Here is a 22,038-nt window from a genome sequence, read left to right as displayed (position 1 = left end):
ATCTGTCATCAAAGAAGTCCCGGCGCTATGCAAACGGCAATTCCCCCACCTCACACCCAGAGGATGCCAGCAAGGCAATATGAAGAGCAGTTCTTCATTATTTGAGCTGGGGCAGAATGATTGAAAGCAGTAGGAGGGAGGGAGAAAAGACAGGAGAGCACTCATTAAGGCTGTAATGAACCCTGAATGATCATGAAATAAAACTGCAGCATGTGAACCAGAGCTAGCCAACAGAACTTTGGGTGCTGTCTGACATTGCAGCCTCTAGCCACATCTGGTTACTGAGCACTTGAAATGTGGACAGTGCAACTAAGAAACTGAAGTTTAAATCTTAATTTTAAATCGTTTACATTTTCATAGCCACATGTGGCTGTAGCTACCATATCAGACATCACAGCTTTAGACCACACCATTCTAAACCACTTATTTTCTCCCTCCTTTCCCTGAGCACAAAATGAGAACACCTTGGGATATTTCTGCCTCCTGAAATCCTCCACGTGTGTTCTCACTCTTACCAACTCTGGAAAAGTCAATGGCTGGTAGACAGCTGAGTCATCATAGGTATGGTGGCCAAACTTAAACGTATTCAGTCATCTGGGTAAGTTTCTTCCCCACTCCTTCCATTGTTTGGAGACAATGAATTAAGGAGTGAAAGAGGCTACTAGTTTTCTGCATGAGGTGAGCAGGGATTTTTAGTAGTAAGCCCAACTGAAACTTCCAAGTACTTCAAACTGTGTCAGTATAGAGATTAGCTCCTCCAACAGACAGCTCCAATGGAAAACCATTAGGAATGTTATGAAAAGATATGTGAAGTTCAGTGTCATTTAGGAATGGCTTATAATGGCTGCTCAGTTTAAAGACAAGGGTCTGTAACATGAAGCACAAGATCATATTTCAGAACAAAAAAAAGTATTATCAATTCAAACAATTATCAGATGCCAAATTTTTAGTAGATGAACATATTTACCACTTTCTGCTATCTTCAGATGGCAAAAAAAACTCCATCTTCAGCCAACGAGGTGCCTTTTCACAGAGAGTGGGGAGGAGGGGGGAGAGCCTTTTAAAAGGGTTCCTGCACAATTTGCAAAGTCCTAGAAACAGCTCCACAAAGCTGCCCAGTAGTTATCTTTTGGCTTGCAGGAAAGCTGTTGTTACTTTAGTGAGGAAATGAGAAATTCACTAAGAAAACAGCCAATTTCCCAACATTCAAGTGTTTCCATAATCTGATATACGATTACCAGCTCAAATGTATTATTGCCCAATACAATTCCACCATTTCAGGCAAACAAATATTCTTAAGAGTTCCCCATTCAAAACAGGCATTCAGGGCTTCCCTGGTGGCACAGTGGTTGAGAGTCCGCCTGCCGAGGCAGGGGACACGGGTTCGTGCCCCGGTCCGGGAGGATCCCACGTGCTGCGGGGCGGCTGGGCCCGTGGGCCGTGGCCGCTGAGTCTGCTTGTCCGGAGCCTGTGCTCCGCAACGGGAGAGGCCACAGCGGTGAGAGGCCCGCGTACCACAAAAAAAAAGCAAAACAAAACAGGCATTCTCATAAATCGCTAATAAAATATAGATCAGTATAACCTCTTTAGGAGGCAATTTGGCAATAGAAAAGTTGTCTCTCAAAAATAAAGGCAATAAGCAACAATTCCCAAAGATAAAACAACTCAGGAAATATGGCTTCCAAAAAGCCTTTGCCAAAAAAACCTTAATGATGATGAAACCCACCAAATGTTAAATTATCAAGAATGACAAAGCCATGGAAAAAAGACCAATGGTTAACAGTGCATTGATTGGGGTTAAATAAGTGGGGAAATAACCAGGGGAAGTAGAGCTACTGTTAAAAGTATAAATCCTAACAAAATGAAAATAAAACAAACGACAAATCTGATATCAGGAGAGGGTTGCTGGGCAAAAGAGTCAGATTGTTTATTACATCGTAACAGCTTGCCCAACCCAGTCTCACTCCCAGGCCCTCAGAGGTTTTCATCTCTCCCCTGAATTTAGAGAACTAATCCTCTTTGGATAAAGAATAACTTTTCAGCAGACTAGCCACTTTTTCCTTTTGTTAAATTCAAGATCAAATAGGATATTTTACTTTTAAACCTATGTTTAGCTTGAACTCAGTCTTAGACAATTATATCTGCCCCTCGTTTATCTCTCTCTCCCTCTATGCCTCCCTCCCATTATATGTACAGAGCCAAGCCTGAAATTAATGTTAACATTGGTTAGTTTATGGTTGAGATTTTGGGGTAATATTTTAATTTCTCCTTTGAGCCTTTTGTTTGTTTTGCTTGATCTTTAAAGTAAGGAACACACATCGTTGAAATAAATGTAAAATAGTAATTATTTTTCTGATTTGTATGGTTCATTTTCCTAAAATGGTCACCTGATCTGTGCTTCTCTTATTACCCTGACACTCACCAATCTCAGACTCTGACTCAAATACCTTCACCAGACCTCTTCATCCTCTGACCCTCCTTTCTCTGGTTGTGCTTCAGTTTTTAGAGGAACACTATGCTTCAACATGAGAGAGCTGTCCTTTGTCAGACCTCCCTCCCCACAGTCGGTCAGGCAAGGTAATGCGGGCCTCCCAAGAACGTGGAAAATGTAGATAAGAAAAAACAGCAGGTCTGGGGACTTTTAACTGGAGGTGTGAATGGAAACTACCAACACTGGGAATCCCAACTGTGCTGTTGTTACACATCAGTGGTGACACACCAACACACACAAACTGGATTTACTGGAAGTGAAGGCAGTTACACCACTAAGACCTCTTCCAATACCTAGACAGGTTCTTTCTTTCTTTCTTTCTTTTTTTTTTTTTTTTATTTGTGGTACACGGGCCTCTCACTGCTGTGGCCTCTCCTGTTGCGGAGCACAGGCTCCGGACGCGCAGCCTCAGCGGCCATGGCTCACGGGCCCAGCCGCTCCGCGGCACGTGGGATCTTCCCGGACCGGGAAACGAACCCGTGTCCCCTGCATCGGCAGGCGGACTCCCAACCACTGCTCCACCAGGGAAGCCCCAGGTTCTTTCTTTTTTATTTTTTCTTTTCTTTTCTTTTCTTTCTTTCCTTCCTTCCTTTTCTCTTTCTTTCCTTTCTTTCTTCCTTTTTCTTTCTTTCTCTCTTTCCTTCCTTTTCCCCTCCCTCCCTCCCTTTCTTCTTATCTATACATACATCCTTCTCTCTCTCTTTCTATTTCTCTCACTCTCTCACACACACACTCTCTCCTTCTCTTTCTCTCTCTGCACCCCCCCCACCACCTTAAAAGAAACCCTTCCTCCCCTTAAAGGAAAGTCAAATAAACGAAGTCTATTAGGTGACTTGGAGGAAGAAGGAGGGAGGGTGTTTGGGTTGAGGGAGGGAAGATGGAAGAGCCATTAGGAGCACAGGGTAGCTGCAACCACATTTGTGATTGGATACAGTCTGCTCTACCACAGAACTCCAAGAATGCATTCCAGGCATGACAAGCTTACCTGACAACTCAGAACAAGGTAGCTGCTCACGTTGTTGTTTATTCCATAGCAAAAGTCAGTGGGCTTGTTTGGTATGGGTCCTTCCTCCTCCTTCTGCCTCTTCCTGTCCTCTATCTTTTAAAAGGTGTATCAGAGCAAAAGCTGCAGAAATCAATTTTTACCAGTTCAGTAGATCACGGGTCATTAGGTACCACACAGACCAAGCTAAACAAGTAACATATTAAAAAAAAAAAAAGTCAGATCCTGGAAGGAAGTTATCTATACATATATGCAATGTTTCAGGAGTTTGATTTTAGCTTCTAAGTTAAGCTTTCACTTTTTTGACAAGTGAGACAACAGACACAGTCAGCTTCTATGTAATATACCAGCAGTCATGACCCTTCCTAGAAACAGCAGCTCAAAAAGACTAAGAAATCAAATTTCGTGACTGAAAAATAAAGTTGTTATCCTGGGTCATAATTATTCAAAATGTACTCCGCCAAATAACAGTCGCACAGGGCTGTCTGTGGGAGAAAAAGCAGGTCCTCACAGACTGGTCCCCTTGGGAAATACTGCTCCTATATTCCCTCTTGAAGACACAGTGTAATATGTATTGGCACATTGAAGGTTCTGCTGAGAGGTCCTGCGGTTGAAACAAGCAAACTACAATAAAAGCCAAATGGGTTAACTTTGTTCAACCCATTCCAAACCTTTCTGACTATGGTATCCATTCTCTGAGGTAATACTTTGACATTCCTTCAGCCTGATGATCCAGTCTAGCTTGAAAGCTCAATTATCCTATGAATCCATGAAATGAACTGAACTCTTAACCTTTAAAGGCTGGTTTATCTGTCATACAGATAATAGCCTAACACACACAAGCACCATTTCTTGGCTATGAATCAGGCTCATAACAGCCAGTAGTAACATTTGGATACCCTTTGCTTAAAGTTTCATGTCTAGACTTGAGAGGTCTAGAGAATCACGAAAAGCCATGATTGCTGCATAAAAACCATAAGCAATGTTCAGAGACTGGGAACATGCTTCCCTGTTTGACCCAATCTTCCCTAAATGTCCCTGCCTGGTCTCTCATTATCACTTATCGTCCTCCAAACCCAACTTCCCCACTCCCCTTCCTCCTTGCTTTCTGTAGTTTACTACTCAGACTCGATGCTTCCCATTTCAGTCTGAAATCACCCTGAAGAGAAAACATCTGCATAGGAAGTCCAACATCATTTGGAGGAAAGAAGTACCACCCCAGGGAATGACATTCTCGGTTAACTGGACAAAGTGCTCAAAGAAATTTGGGGGAAAAGATCTCAGAAATTACTCACACAACTGTTGTGCAGGACTACCTAAACACGTATCTCCTAGCAATGCGCACTATACTTACCCAAGTACACAAGAAATGGGATCAACATCTAGTATTCACTTAACAGATGTTTATTCATCACTTACTATTGGTTAGGCAAAATTCTAGGCATTGGAGATAAAGCAGTGAAGAAAGTCGAAAACACTACACTAGAGACAACACCACAGAACAGACTAGCAAATTCAGTAATACCAATCCATATGATGACTTTGGGGAAAACAATTTCCAAATGGAAGAAGGCTGACTTTAAGAATTCAGAACCATCTTACAAGGTACAGGGCAAGTTTTTGCATCCATGAGGACATGGGAAAGGCAACAGATATTTATTTTCTATCTATCATTTCTCAGGCATCATGCTAGATACTTTTATAAATGTTACATTTTTTAATTCTCAGGACTATCCTTTGACTTAGGTCCTAAGCTTTATATTACAGTTAGAAAAATGAGACAGAGGTAGTGGTCAAACTTTTGTAATCTGCCTGACTCCAAATCCATACCTTTTATACAAGAATAGTGAGGTTAGACCTGAAACTGAATTCATGGCTACTTCAAAGTTACATTTCTAATGTGACCTCATGATGGCAGAGAAAAGATATCTCAAAGTACGTGAGGTAGGAGAGTAACTATCAACATCACATCAAAAAATTATCTTCACAGGGCTTCCCTGGTGGCGCGGTGGTTGAGAGTCCGCCTGCTGATGCAGGGGACGCGGGTTCGTGCCCCTGTCTGGGAAGATCCCACATGCCGCGGAGCGGCTGGGCCCGTGAGCCATGGCGGCTGAGCCTGCGCATCCGGAGCCTGTGCTCCGCAACGGGAGAGGCCACAGCAGTGAGAGGCCCGCGTACCGCAAAAAAAAAAAAAAAAATTATCTTCACAAATTTGTTGAACTCACACCTCCCAATTTTAAAACTAACTACAAAGCTACAGGAATCAAGACAGTGTTTACTGGCAGAAAGATAAACATATAGCTAAAAGGAGGGAAGTAAGAATGCAGAAATTAAACTCTCACTCTTATGGTCAATTCATTTTGACAAAGGTACCAAGACGATTCAGTGGGGGAAAGAAGAGTCTTTTCAACAGATGGTGCTGGGAAAAGGAGATATTCACATGCAAAAGGATGAAGCTGGACCCTACTTCATACTACATACAAAAATTCACCCAAAATTGACCAAAGTCCTAAATGTAAAAGCTAAGACTATAAACCTTTAAAAGAAAACACAGGGGTAAATCTTCCTGATCTTGGATTAGGTCAGAGTCTCAGATATGACACCTAAAGCAAAAGCAAAAAAAAAAAAAAAAAAAAAATAGTAAGTTGGACTTTATTACAATTAAAAACTTTTATGCTTCAAAGGATAAAATCAAGAAAATGAAAAGACAAGCCAAGAACAGGAGAAAATACTTGCAAATCATACAGTTGATATGGGTCTATTATTTAGAGTATAGAAATAATTCTTACAACCCAACAATGAAAAAATAACCCAATTGTTTAAGCAGGCAAAGAACCTGAATAGACATTTCTCCAAGAAAGACACGCAGGTGGTCAATAAGCAGATGAAAAAACATGCTTAACATCATTAACCATGAAAGAAATGCAAACCAAAATTACAACAACAACAAAAAAGAGAGAAGCAAACAAAGAGGCAGACAATAACAGTGGTTAGCAAGGATGCTGAGAAATTGAAACGCTCATGCTCTTTGGTAGCTATGTATACTTTGAAAAACAGTCTGGCAGTTCCTCAAAATATTAAACATATTTATCATATGAGGCAGCAATACCACTCCTAGGTATATACCCAAGAAACCTGAAGATGTATGTCCACACAAAAACTTGCACAAGAATATTCATAGCAGCAGAATTCATAATAGTTAAAAGGTAGAAAAACGCCAGTATCTATCAACTGATAAATGGATAAACAAAAATAAAATATCTATATGGTATGGACTGATTGATTGTGTAGTCCCAGAATTCATATACTGACGCCTAATCCTCAATGTGATGGTATTTGGAGATGGGGCCACTGGGAGGTAATTTAGTCATGAGGGTAGAGCCCTCACGAATGGGATTAGTGGCCTTAGGCTTGCTTCCTGTCTCTGCTCTCAGCCATGTGAGGATACAACAAGAAGATAGCCACCTACAAACCAGGAAGGGGGTGCTCACCAGCCAGTGGATCTGCAGGCACCTGGTCCTTGGACCTCCCAGCCTCTAGAACTGTAAGAAATAAATGTTTGTCCTTTAAGTCACCCAATTATGGTAATTTCTTATAGCAGCTTGGACTAAGATACCATACAATGAAATATTATTCAGCTACCAAAGGGAATGAAACATTGAGTCAAGCTACAATGTGGGTGAACCTTGAAAACATCATGCTAGGGACTTCCCTGGCGGTCCAGTGGTTAAGACTCCGAGCTTCCAATGCAGGGGGCTCAGGTTTGATCCCTGGTTGGGGAACTAAGATCCTACATGCTATGCAGTATGACCAAAAAAAAGAAAAAGAAAATATTATGCTAAGTGAAGGAAGCCAGATAAAAAAGGCCACATATTGTATGACTCCATTTACATGAAATGCCCAGAATAAGCAAATCTATAAAGACAGGAAGTAGATAAGTGTTTGCCAGGGCTTAGGATTTGTTTTGGGGATGATGGAAATGTTCTGGAACTAATTCCAGTTGCACAATTTTGTGAATGTACTAAAAAATATATCACTGACTTATATATTCTGGATTCTACATATAAGTGATATCATATGATATTTGTCTTTCTCTGTCTGGCTTGCTTCACTTACTATGATAAACTTATATACTCTAAAAGGGTGAATTTTGTGGTATGTGAATAATATATCAATAAAAAATATCTTACCCTCCTAAAAATAATCTTTGAATCAAACAGATATTTGTTATATTAGTTATATATAGATACAGTTTTTTTTTTTTTTTGCGGTATGCGGGCCTCTCACTGCCGTGGCCTCTCCCGTTGCGGAGCACAGGCTCCGGACGCGCAGGCCTAGCGGCCACGGCTCACGGGCTTAGTCGCTCCGCGGCATGTGGGATCTTCCCGGACCGGGGCACGAACCCGTGACCCCTGCATCGGCAGGCGGACCCTCAACCACTGCGCCACCAGGGAAGCCCTATAGTTTTATATATATAGATATTAGTTATCTATTTTCTCCCACAAAAACCACTGGCATTGAGGTGAATCTACTTTTGCTGAATCAGATATGTAACACTGGGATCTAGTCCTAAGATTCAAAAACTAAAGAACTATTCTGTGCACTGAAAGGTAAATAAACTTCAATAGGAAAGTTCCGAGAACTCCACCATGACTAAAATAGCATACTCAGCTGAAAACAAATAAAGAAAATTATATCAACATGGGAGCCTATAACTTCAGATTGGGCTCTATAAAGTCTTCAGAATCCATATACTCTAGTGACCTCATGGAAAGAATGAAATAGCTAGTCAAAGTCAACTCCAACACATGGAAACACCAATATGAATTATGTCAAGACTTGTCAATCCTGGCTGCCTCATTAGTCATCCTAGAACTCACAAATAGATTGTGGAGACTCCTCATTTGAGAGGCTGTTGACAATCATATCCAAAAATGAAACAAGGGTCTCCTCCAAGACCTCAAAGGCTTTCTTCTATCATGGTAGGCAGTACTGGCTTAGGTCACTGAGGGCCTATTTACAAGCAATCAGGGGTCTAATTAAAACCCTTACAGAATGACTAAAAGCCAAATCTGGACATGATGTTAAAATGATGACCTTCAAGCTCAAATCTGGATGTGACGTTAAACTGACCTTGAAGCTCCAAAACAGTTGGTTGATCTTTGATCTGTATGCTTGCTTTACATTTAGCAATGACTCAGGCCCACATTTAAAAAAAAAAAAAAAAAGGGTTACTACATCTCTAATTCTCAGAAATACCACCATGTAGGTTAAAATAGATATGCACATGTACACACATACTCACACAGACCAACCCATCACAAGTCAAAAGAACCACCCAAGCTAATGAAAAGCCTGCAATTCATTGTCTGCAGTCAAAAGAGCAAGATAGATGGAGCAATCACAGATAATTCCAAATTTTGAGAGGTTATATTCCCAAAAGGTAGTTATAAATCAGCTGTTTGAAACTTGAAACACATTTTCTCATAGAAATCTGTTAGCTTGTGGTCACATACCCAGGTGAGACCAGGGAGACCAATACAATGCATGTGAAGCAGAAAGTTGATGGCACTTCCTAGAGGGGGAAAATGTCTTCCAAGTTCAACTCCTAATGTAGCTCAACAGTGGCAGTGCCCCCGCTGCAGCATGAGGCAGTAGGGTGCACACTCTCTGGTCTTGTCCTTCCCCAGATATCCTAAACTGGTGAACAAACAGGCCCTGGGCCACATGGGAAACCCACTCCACTCCCATTCAGACATACGAATCCTTCACAGGGGATCTCTCTGTGACTGTGAGGGCCTGTGACTTTTTGCTGCTCTCCCAAAGTTTTAATTTCAGTAAGTGTCTGCTTATCCAGAAGTGAAAGCAAACATAAAGACTTCTCATTACAGAATTTTAAAAAATATTTTTTGGTTGAAATACAACATGCATACAGAAAGTCAAATTACTGGATTTTTAAAAAATATATTTCATAGGGAAGATACATGAAAAGTAGTGACTTTCAGCAACTTCTCAATGTCTCTTGTGGTCAATACAAATTCTGTTTTTCATCACCCTTGTGTCCTACACCCAGCACAGAGGCTGTACATAGTGGGCACCTCAAAGACATGTAGGATCTCTGTACCTTTAACTTCATTAGTATTGTGGATGTAATTTATTTTTTAAAATACCATAGAATAACTTACATACACTGTGATAGTGACCTTGAGCAATTTGCCTCTTTGTGCCTCAATTTCCTTAACCAGGGAATCATTCTCGCCCAGGGAATTGTGTGGCTGAGTGACCAGAGTGGGAAGGAAATTAAATTTTCAGTGGATACCTTGGTGCCTTCAGAATGTGGTTTCACAAATACATATCACCCATTAAACAATCAAAGAAACGGAATGCATTATGTGAGTCATCATTACAGTAAACCCCAAATGAGAGTTGGGAGTGTGTAATAACTCGGGAAGCCCTCCCTAGCCCCTCTCCCGCCGTCTCCTTGTCCCTCCTCCGGCCCTCCCCAGACTTACACTGAGCTACTGGCTCAGGCCCCGTCCGCAGTCTGACCTCATTCTAGCCTGACCACCTGGTCCTGATTCACAGCCTTGCTGTCAACCCTGCTATTTGTGCTTCATTCCCCAGTCCGGCTCCAGAATTTCAGGTCAGGGATCTCTGTTCCTCTTCTAATAACCAGCCACACTCTCACTGACCCAGAGTTTCTGGGTGAAAGTGATGGATCATCCTCCTTACAGAAAACCACAGGGCTAATTCTGAATTCAAAGTTTGATTATTACCTTAGGGTCAGTACAGAAAAGGGGGTGGGGTGGGGAAGGAAGGGTTGAGTGACAGTTTTAGAACCAGAAGCAAAGAGAAAGCAAACATGTAAGTGTGACCATCAGGATACTCTGCAGTATTGCTCCACACCCCCTTCACACACACAGTATCAGAGAGGGACCAATTAAGCCAATTCTTCACTTTAGGGACAGCAAATACATTCCTAGAAGATAGTTTCTGCCAATCGTGATAGATTATCTATCAAGAGAGGGTCTTCACTAATCTCACTTCTTTCTTTAATAGGCCCACAAAAGGGCACACTTGCAGAAGGAAGCTCATCATGTCTGGGGGTCAGGACTACAGTCTTAGTACAGGCACTTACAACAGGGCTCCTCTCCTCAGCACCCTTCTCTCTGAGAACCAGCCTCGCCCCGTGCCCTGCCCCGCCCTGGCCACTGGGATGACCCAAACCAAGGGCAGCCACTGCACTGACCAAGCTAAGCCAACCAGATTCTCTTTGTCCAGCATTCATAAGTAGACACAGGGACCAAGGCAGCCTCTGATGGCCCCTGAACTTAAAGACAAGTGGGACTGCCGGGGACAGGGGTCGGGGGGCTGGGGGGAGGTGCTGTTTTTCACCAGGTGCTGGGAAATCAGAGATGAGAGGGAAAAAGCAGGGAAAGCAGGATGGCAGGGCCTGTAGACAGAGAGAGGGACTGACGGACGAGGAGAGACGGGCAGACCAGAGACACAGAGAAAGGCAGAGCAAGACACACAGGAAGACAGACAGACAACACACACACGCAGTGAGACACAGCCAGAAGCAAAGTAACAGATGCACAGAGAGACAAATCAGATGGGGAGGCCAGCAAGGGGTGGGCGGTCTGGTGGGGAGAATGGAGGACCGGATGGATCTCTGCAGTGTCTGAGGCCCTGCCAAGTTCCAGCTGTGCCTCCAGCTTCCCGCCCAAGGGCTCTGTGAGCTACCCTTGCATCAGTCCAATAAAATCCCCCCTTTCCGGATCCAGTCTGGAATACTATTTTTCACATATGAAATAAGAAAGTAATTTTTAGTATCAAAACCCAGTGAGAGGAGGGATTGGCAGATTTTGGCACATATTGCTGATAGCGGTATAAATAAATAAAAATGTTTGGGAAACCTATTTAATGACTGTCATCAAAATGCTATAAAATAGTCTCACCCTACTATGAATCTTACTCAAGATTCATAACAGGGGAGAAGTGGATACAACCTTAATGCCCAACATTAGAGGATAAGTTGAGCAAATTAGGACTAGAATATTTTATTTTATACAAAGAATAATATTGCTTCTAAAGACATTTGTGAAGAATATAACATGTAAATTATTTGTGTTTAAAGTAAAATACTAAATATAAAAGTGCACATTGAAAATAAAAATCACAGGAAATGCTCAAAGAGATAATAGGGGCTACATTTGGATGGCAAATCAAAGGGGGTTTTTCCCTCTCTTTTGCTTATTTTCTGTAGTTTCAACATTTTTATAATGAGAATATATTCAAGATGATATATTTAATCACTTAAAATCAAATGGTAGGGGGAAATAGTAAGAGTCTACCCCTTACACTTCTGTACTTGTTTTTCTCGAGCTGTAACTTTCCTGTTACTGTAGTATCCAGTATGGATTCCTACATAGAATTGCCAACTTGAAGAACCAAGGTCACCCAGTTAAGCTCCTTGCTAATATTGTCACTCTGACACTAATTTCCTAACATTTCCTCGGTGCCTGCCTACCTTGTGTCAGGCTGGGTTTAACTGGTGTGGATACTCTGCTGGGCAACTTATGACTTTCTGAGGCAGCCAATTCCATTTTTAAATGTTTTGACGATGTCAATGATCTCCAGCTTAATCAGCCGCCCTGAGGCCTATCTGAGCATTCACCAACCTGATGGTGGTCAGAAGACTGTTCCATATCCAAAATGATCCCCTTTCTCCCGGGATATTTAGATCTATGGCTGTGCTGCTCAAGGTTCTGCTTGGGAATCAGATTTGTCCTGTCACAGGCTGCTTGGTTGTTTCCTTTCTTTAGGGATGATACAAATCAGCAATATAGATTCTCTTTCTCACTTCTTTTTTATATGCATATGTATGTATATGCAAAGGGACGAGGAAGGGGGCATAAAAATTTATCACTTTTATATATGTCTTCGGATATTTATAACATAAGAACACAGTGAACCCATACATATAATGAATGTTCAAAAAATGTTATTAAGGATTACTGAATGGCATGAATACAGAGTGTGGTGTTTTAAATTCCATATATATGAACACAGGAACCAACAGCTGAATCAGAAATTATCCTGGTAGGCCTTTCACTGACCTATGGCTACCGTAACAAACTCCCCTCAATTTCCCCTTTTAACATAAACCCCAGAAGCATGTGGAGAAGGTGAGGTCGGTACATTTACCTGACTTTGTTAATTGCCGTCTGGACCTTGGTACACTAGGGAGGATGCCCACCTATAGCAATACATGGCCAGACACCTTTTCAAGAACAGAAGAAATAGTCCAATTCCAGCCCAAATACTCTAAGACCCAAGATGGTTTCCACATCTCTCCTGGCCGGGCCTCTCAATTCATAACAAAAACTTTTTTCCTTCCAAATGGCCAGTAGGCAGGCCCGCTTGAAGGGAGAGGTACTGAATGTCTCAAATGAGTTCTACAAGGATGGCTTTCCTTCCAAGGTAAACTCCTGAGGAAGAAATCCCTCCCTGCAAGAGCGATCTCCAGCTTCTCAGAGCTACAAATGCATTCAGGGTCCCCATTCAGATGGGAACGTATCACTGCCTTTCTCTATCACTGTTCGTAGCAAACAGTATCACTGGGTTACCTCCAGGAGGATAAAAGCGGGAAGAGAGGTGGGTTTCTCCTGACAGTGTTTAAGTCAGGCTTCCTCCTTTACACTTTACTGTGGTTAGAGTTCAGAGAGCTGGCTGGGTGGACAAGTCCAACTTCACAGCCATTACTGTACCCATCTTTGTGACATGGAAAGGTTGAGTAGAATAACTGTTTTGGTTTCCGTGGATCACTTTTAAGACAGGATGGCAGAGCTGGAGTTAGAAAGATAAAAAGCTTATTCTGTTTCATTAAAGTGATCCTTAAATAGTTCTGGAGGAAAACCTTATCAGCCCTCAGTTTTGCACTTGTGTGATGAAGAGGAAGACACAATTACTAGATGTGCTCCTATAACAGGGATTGGCATGCAGTGGTAACTAGAACCTATTATTTCTTTATATCTAGAACAATTACCGCCTAAGTGTAATCTGAATTGAGGAAAATGATAGCGACCTATTTGCAGCTACAGAAGCAGTGGACAACAGTTCATAAAAAGCTCTCTAGCCTGCAGTTTGAACAAGTCAGGTCTTGTCATGCCCCTGTTCAAATTTTTTCAGTGTTCACTCCTTACCTACAAATAATAGATGTCTGGCTGCAAATCAGAATCATCCACAGATTTATTTCATTTCATTTTAGGCTGTGCCACCGCACACAGCTTGTGGGATCTCAGTTCCCTGACCAGGGACTGAACCCAGGCCACAGCAGTGAAAACCCAGAATCCTAACCACTGGACCACCAGGGAAGTCCCATCCATGGATATTTTAAAGAAAAATGCACACTCACGTCCTCTTCCTGAAGATGGCAATACAACAGTCCTGGGATCTAGGTAAGAACATTTTAAAAAAAAATCCTTCCAGACGACTAAAATGCACAGGATTGAGAACTACTGACTTACAAAAGGAAGTCTCAGGTCTTCTGTGCTACACACGAGCCTTGATTCCTGTAACTATCCGCCTCACATTTCACCTTCCAGCAACACTAATCCACTTGCAGTTCCCCACAAACCGCCCCTGAGCCTTTGCAGCAGCTGCCCTGCCCCCAATGTACACACGGCAGAGTAGTCCCCCTTGAGGCTGCAGCTCCAATGACACTTTCTATCCACTCTTCCCTAACATCCCCAGACACACAAAAGAAAAAGAGAAAGGAGTATCATCAGCACACTACTACAGAATATCATCAAATCACAAAGGAAGAGAGCAAGAGAAGAAAAAAGGAACAAAGCAATTACAGAACAGCCAGAAAAGAATTAACAAACTGGCAATAAGTACATACCTATCAATAATTATTCTGAATGCAAATGGAATAAATTATCCAATCAAAAGACACAGAGTGGCATGGCACAATGAATTAAAGAAAAAAAAAAAGACCCATCATTACTCTGCCTACAAGACACTCACTTCGTATGCAAAGACACACACAGACTGAAAGTGAAGGGATGGAAAAAGACACTCCACGCAAACAGAAACCAAAAGAAAGCTGGGGTAGTAATACTTATATCAGACAAAACAGACTTTAAGACAAAGACTGTAATAAGAGACAAAGAAAATCATTACACAATGATAAAGGGGTCAATCCAACAAGAGGATACGATATTTGTAAATGTTTATGTACCCAGCATAGGGACACCTAAATATATAAAGCAAGTATTAACAGACCTAAAGGGAAAAAGAGACAGTAACACAATAACAGTAGGAGACTTTAATACCCCACTACATTAATGGATAAATCTTCTAGACAGAAAATCAATAAAGAAAGACTGGCTTTAAATGACACATTAGATCAAATGGACTTAACATTCCCAGGCTGGCACACACTAGACTGCCCTTGCACATACTTTATTCTAGCAACTGTATTTAATACAAAGAAAAATTCTGTTTGCATGTCTGTCTCCCTACTGAAGTGTAAGCTCCTGGAGGGAAGACACGGTTCTTTTTCATCTTCATACCCTGTATGAAGCCTCACAAAATACTTGTCATACTGTAGGTACTTAATAAATTTCCAGTGAACTAACTAATAAATGAACCATGTGAATGCAATGTAGCCAAAACTATAACAAGGAATACTGATAACATTATCTTGTTTTAGTTGAGCAAAAGAAAACTTGAATGAATATAATCACTAATTTTTACTCAATTAGAGTCTCCATTGTGTGCCTTGGGTTCTAAGAGTTATTTAATAATCCTCAAGTACAGTAAAGAGAAAGCTCTTGGGAATCTTTGATTCAGTTTAGAAGCAATGCTGCTCTCATCTTATGTCTAGAACTTATTTCAAGGGGAACCACATGACTTCAATTCCAGCCTTAGACACTGATAAAAGAAATCTCTGAAAGAAGCTGGCAGGGGAATTGGCAAGATGAAGATATATTGTATATGCAGTTTAGAGTTTTCTGAATAGCATTTTGCAAAGCTACAGGCTTACAGGATTTAAAATATGACTCAGAACACCAACTGGGATGCCAACATTTTTATTTTTAGATTTTTCTAGCAGAGAATATGGCTATAATAAATTCAACCTACTCAGTCCACAAATCCTCTAAACTTCCTCCTAGAGAACAGAAAAACACTTGGCATTTCTCTGGGTATGATTTTATTTGCATATATAGTTATACTGGTAAAATTTTGGTAACTAAGGAAGAATTAATAATGGAAGCTCTAAATGATTCCCATGATTACTGCTTAAGTTGGCAAAATATCCTCAAGCACAGAAGAAACTCGCTAGTGGAAATGTGCATGGGCAAGTTGTTCAGTTTTTTCCACAATGGTATGCTGGCTTGTAGTTATATGTGTTCTCAGACAAGTGGCAAGGGGACAGTAACAGAAGGACCACAATTTTGAGAAAGAAAATGGGACCAGAGAAAATTCAATGGCATGGTAAAATTATTTTATGCTTTATACCATCTGTGCTTTGCTGTTCAGCACCTTAACTTCTCATTATCCTGTCCCTTTAAAAAATCACTTTATTGAGGTATAATTTACATACAATAAAATGCCCCCTTTTAATGTACACTTTGATGAGTTTGGACAAATGTATATGTCTATATAACCATCACTTCAAGCAACATATAGAATATTTCCCCCACCCAGAAAGTAACCTCTCAAGCCCTTTTGCAGTCAACTCCCACACTCCCACCTCTGGTTTCTATCACTAGGATTAATCTTGTCTGTTTCAGGAGTTCATATAAGTGGAATCATGCAGAATATGCTCTTTTTGTTTCTGCTTCTTTCTCTCAACAATGTTTCTGAGTTTCAGCCACCATGTTGCTTATATCAGTGGTCTCTTCTTTTTCACTGCTGAGTAGTATTCCATGGAATAAATAAATACACCACAATTTGTTTCTTTACCAGTTGATGAACATGTGGGCTGTTTCCACATTTTAGTGGTTCTAACAAAGCTGCTATGAACAGTTATATATAGGTCTTTCTTGGGTAAATGCATAGGAACAGAACTGTTAGGGTGAAGGGAAGTGAGTTTAATGTTAGAAACTGCCAAATTGCTCTCCATGTGGCTGTGCCTTTTTACACTCCCACCAGCCATCCCACCAGCCATGCTGACAGATCCAGATGCCCCATATCCAAGCCAACACATAATAAGTTTCAGCCATGTTGGTGGGTGTGCAGGTATACCTCACTGTGGTTTCATTTACAAGGTTATGAAATCTATGTCCTTCAACTTTCAACCTTTTCCTCTTTCTATAGAACACAAGCAATATGACATAAAAAAAGATCACTGGGTCCGTTTCTGGAATCTTGAATTTTATCACCAACTTTGTCACTAAATAGTTGCATAATGCTACAAAGACCATCTATCCTGACCTCAGTAGTTAAGTCAGGCCCACTGAGACTTATATTCTTGTTCTAAACAAAAATGAACATAAATGAGTTCTGTTGAAAGCAACATATTCCTTTCATAGTAGTTAAGCATTATTTTTGCATAATGTCCCAAAGTTTTCAAAGAGATTTTGTATATATCCGATTTAATGCCAAAGGAATAATTCTCTCAAAACACCACACAATAACAAACAAACCAAAAAAAAAAAAAAGGAAGAAGAACTCATCAAGAAAGGAGATTTTATTTAATGTAAGGCTCCCTCCTCTGCCTGGTGCATCAGATCTGCTCTGCCAAATCAGTGAAGCTTAATGAACTCCCTTTTACAGTCACCGGAGCTTAATTCCAAATTGCACCTGTTTTTAAAAATCCTTTATGATTCAGGAAGCATAAATTATCCCCTTTGGTCATTTATGTTTTGCTCACTAAGCTTTAAATTTTATGGAGTAAATCAAACAGCAAATCATTGGGTTTCACTTGCTATTTTGCCTTATGCATATACAATACTCCTTTACTCTTGTTAAGCTTCACATATCTAGCAATGTATGGAAACTAAGCAAATTCCAAGTTAGTCCTCATCGTTTGGGTTCCCATAAGGCAAGGTTAGGCAAAGTTAATGATAAAGGCAGGAAAATACCACACATTCGTTATGAGAAAACTTAAGGAGTCAGAAGAAAGGGTAAATGGTGATCAAAGGTGAGAGGGAAAGGCATGGCAAGACATTAAAGGAAATTAGTTTTCAGTTCCAAAGAAATATGTGCTGAAAAAAAACACTAATAAAACATCTGGTGTTGTTCAGGGGGGTTTGGGGGTGGTGGGGGGGGAGAACAACACTTTTTATCTTCAATTCCTGTCTAAACGAGTTATATATTGCCTATCCAAGACACAGATTACACTTAACAAAGGTTTCCCATATCTTGTTCCAAAGATATCTCAGTATATGCCAGCAGAAATAGAATAAAACTTTTATTGCTGACAGCAAAAAAGACATGGGCTTCAGTGGGATGTCTATTTCAATATGAATGGGGAAAGCTGAGTTGCAGCTAAAAAAAAGATCACATTACATATGAAAAAATATATGCAGTGTACTTCCACGGGCCTTTTACCTATTGGGGAAATGGAAAGGAATCCACCCACCATCAATTCAGTTGGTCATTAACCTTTCCTGGGTCACTAACTTCTTTAAAAATCTAATGAGAGGTATGGTCCAGTCTTTCCAGAAAAACAACCATATGGCTTTTCACAGCCCCAAGAGATCTAGCTCCATGAAGGCCTTCCATGGAGCCTTTAAGGGACCCTAGGTTTAGAAGGATCCCTGATTAAACAAATTCACCAATGATATTTCTGCTAACAAGAATTCAAATATGACCTATATCCAAACAGAGGCAGGCAAATCTCTCCTAATCCAACTCCCAAATATATACATGGTAGAATCTGAACTTGACTTTCGTAAATTCCAAAAATTATTTAACATTCTCACAGGAAGCACATGTTCAGAGGTACAAAGTGGGCTGTGGAAATGCTCCCAGAAATCCATTCCTCAACCAATGCTGAGAAGTATGAGCAGTCATCTGAGTGGGTGGTGTCAGTGCCTCCCATGTCTAGAATAGGTCTAGTCTAAAAGAAGAAATTCCTTATGGGACACAGAGGGAGGAGAGTAAATGGCTAGCAAAAATGTATGTGAGCAGACTGGTAAATGTGACTTAAGTTGGAAACATTCAAAACTAGAGGTGAAAAAGAAGGACAGGTTGGGAATTCTGGGTCGTAAGGCAGTGTCTGTCTGTCTGTAGTAGGTAGAAAAATGTCCCCCAAATACATCCACATCCTAATTCATGGAACCAGTGAATGTTACCTTTTATGGAAAAAGGACTTTGCAGAGATATTATTAAGTTAAAGCCCTGGAGATGGATTATCCAGAATTACCCATGAGGGGCCAGTGTAATCATAGGGTCCTTATAAGAGAGAAGCAGATCAGAGTTAGTAGAATGCAATGTAATGAGATGTGATGATGGAAAAGGAGATGTGATGTGGGACCTTGAGCCAAGGAACGCAAGTAGCCTCGAGAAGGTAGAGAAAGCAAAGAAGAAGGTTTTCCATGTGAGCCTCCAGGAAGAGTACAGCCCTACTGATACGATTTTAGACTTCTTAGACTTCTGACCTCCAGAACTGTAAGGGAATAAATACTTGTTGTATTTAGTGGTTTTAAGCCACTAAACTTGTGGCTTGAAACAATTTAGTTTGTAACAGGAGCAACAGGAAGCTAATACTTTGTCTGCTATCTTTCTTTTTTAAGGGGTTAGGAAATGAAGAGAAGTACAAAACAGCAGCTTATGGAAAAAGTATTTTCTGATCAATGACAAATACCTCCATCAATAAGGCTGAGAACAGTTCAAATATGGCCCTGAACCAATAACATATGGGGAAGTTATGTGGTATAATGGAAACACATTGGACTCGGAGTTAGAAAAGCTGAGTTCTCACCCTTGCTTGTCCATGTAGAGCTATGTGCCATCAGGCAAGCACAACCTCCTTGGGTCTGAGTGACTGATCTTTAAAAGGAAACATTTAGACTACATGAATTATAACGTCTCCTTAACACAGGCCAGAGGACTTCCCCTACTGACCAGTGGTCAGTTTTCCCATTAACTAGTTCTTACATGTCTTATCTTCATCCCTATAACAGCCTGTGAGGTTGGCCACACTTTGCCTATTTCAACCTAAAAGAGGTCATTTGCCCACCATTGCTGAGATTCAAATGCAGGCGTGTCTGACTGGGGGCCTCCTCCTTATCCACTGTGTTATGTTGCCTTTCCTGGTCAAGGTTTGCACTATGGGTCTATGGATCTGAGGCAGTTTAGAATACAAGAGCAAGGAGACTACCAACCCAAACCAGGATCATGGACATGCTAGAGAAAGCGAAAGAAAAGGAGGTTGGGGGTAGGGAGACCAAACTGCCTTACAGTCAAGCAGTTTAAATGCTAGATATTCAAAAATAAACTTTTCTTTTGAAAAACAAAAGAAAAATGTCAAGACACCAAGTGGCCTCAATGGGCCGACACCCTACTGTTCCGTAAGGTAGGATGCTGTATTACAAACCGGTGACCCTTCCTTCCTTCACATTCCGATTCCACACTGGGACTAGGCTGCTGCAGCAGCTCCAGTCTTCATGGTTCATGGGAGGAGAATGGAAAGGCTGCTACCCAAAATAGTTTAATAAGGCCAGCAATGATTCATGGAGTAATAACAGGCCAGGCAGGCAGCTGCCTGCAGAATTGGGCCCAGCTGAGAAGGGGTTTCACAGCTCAAGTTTAAAATGGAGAATAAAGAGGACATTCATTACACGTATTCAAGGAGGGAAAGCTCATTAGTACCATCTGCAAACTCGCAAAAAGGGAGTCAAATATGAGGCAACTCAGCTTGACAATTTATTAACACTGTCCCAGAGTTCAAAAGCAACAGACGTGAAGGCAAAAAGCAACCATGCAAACACAGCCCTTTAGAACATTCCCTCTCTCAATGGACTCTGATTTACTCCCAAAATTTACTGAAAATTTTCATGGGCAAAACAGCATCTGAAGTTTATGAATAGTTTAAAAGAAGCAGAACATGTAAAGGAGAAGAAAAACATGAAGAAAACTATAAAGACACTGACAAGCATAGGCCACTCTAAAAACCCTAACTAGTTTTACCCCACAGTACAGAACACTTAGGCTGTCAATGATATTTCTGATTATACTTTTGTTCCCAAAGAAAAGTAAGCAAAATTTTAAGGATGTTATGCAAAAGAAAATTTACTTTTCTGTAATTCATTTATTTTAAATTCCAGTTTAGGCAAGTATTTGCAAATGCTCCTAGTTCTTATCAGAGGTCAACAGTTACATAATTAGTTATGAGAAGAGAAAAGAAATAGATGGGTAATTCATAAAGTTAATAACTATTTGCTTTTGCTATCAAAATGTGGAATTTCAGCCAAAGATACCTATACAAAAATATACGTAAGAGTTACAAATGGCATAAATAGAAAGGGTAAAACAATAAATTCTAAGGTTTGTTGGCATTACATTGGTTTAGTCTGTAAATAGCTCCACGGATAAAATGAGAAAAGCAAAGCTTAAAAGAAGGAAAGGACAGAATGCAATGGGGCTGATGAGAAAAGGCAGACCATATGTGTAATTGCTCTAAAAGGAGAATATGAGCGACAGTCCATTTTTCTCAGATGCAATCAAAAGTAAGAGTGTGAAAGTGATAGAAATTAAGGTCATGTGAGAGCAGTTTTTTATGTGTAAAAAGTTAAATCTCACCATTTCAACGCAGGTCTCATTTGAAAAGCACCAATATCAATTACCTCAACAAATTTTTATTCAAATATTACACAAACACAGCATGCTCATCACCAATCTTACTGACAAGTGTAAGTCTTCTTTGTTGGATATGAGAAGAAATAATGTTTTCATTATATTCTTCTCATGCGTCTGAGTTAGAAGCTTTAATGACAAATAACAGAGTTCCTTGGATCAAAGACAAAATTGTCAGTAATAAAATATAACTGAAATGAAAACTGTTGTCAAAAAACAGCAACAAGAAAAAATAACTTCAGCAACTATTAGAGTATAAGGTACCTGCAGGGCCCAAAAGGGAAACAATCTTCATTTAACATATGCTTTGCCAAAAACATACCTATCTTTGTCCTCGACCACTGAGGAGTAATGTAAAGCACATATGGTTTCAAGAAGCCTATGTCCATGCTGGTCTTCTCAAAATCAGATTAGAAATTTGGATGAACAATACAGGAAAACTTGGCATAACTACTCATATGGCTTTATCCTTGAAATAAAGACTGTAAAACTGAGTTTGCCATGCAGATTATCTCTGAATGAATCTTTTCTAGAAATATTTTACGCTTTCATTGAGAAGCAATGTAAGGACCGTGTTTGAATTAGGCAGCACTTTCATTTATATCTTCTATTCCTTGGAGCAGAGTTCAACACCCCTCATCCTTGGCAACAGGCAGATGGAAAAGCCAGAAATTATAATAGCTGAAGTACCTTCTACCTAGGACACTTAATTATCCCCACTGGACAGGCT

At 40.5% G+C, this 22,038-nt stretch overlaps 1 protein-coding gene across 6 annotated transcripts in view; it reads right to left on the bottom strand.

Moving 5' to 3' along the window:
• OSBPL3 (oxysterol binding protein like 3) overlaps window positions 1-22,038 on the bottom strand; it is a 191,801-nt gene that overhangs the window by 123,674 nt on the left and 46,089 nt on the right. For 4 of the 6 annotated variants that reach the window (XM_067042457.1, XM_067042460.1, XM_067042459.1 and 1 more), the window contains exon 2: window positions 3,477-3,617. The exons of the other annotated variants lie outside the window; for them this stretch is intronic. The gene's annotated coding sequence lies outside the window, so the exon portion shown is untranslated. The remainder of the gene's footprint in view (window positions 1-3,476; window positions 3,618-22,038) is intronic. 6 annotated transcript variants of the gene reach the window in all.

The sequence above is a fragment of the Kogia breviceps genome, chromosome 9, assembly GCF_026419965.1.
Source record: "Kogia breviceps isolate mKogBre1 chromosome 9, mKogBre1 haplotype 1, whole genome shotgun sequence".
Taxonomy (NCBI): domain Eukaryota; kingdom Metazoa; phylum Chordata; class Mammalia; order Artiodactyla; family Physeteridae; genus Kogia; species Kogia breviceps.
The sequence above is the reverse complement of the archived record's forward strand: the minus strand, read 5'-3'. Positions and strand labels throughout refer to the sequence as shown.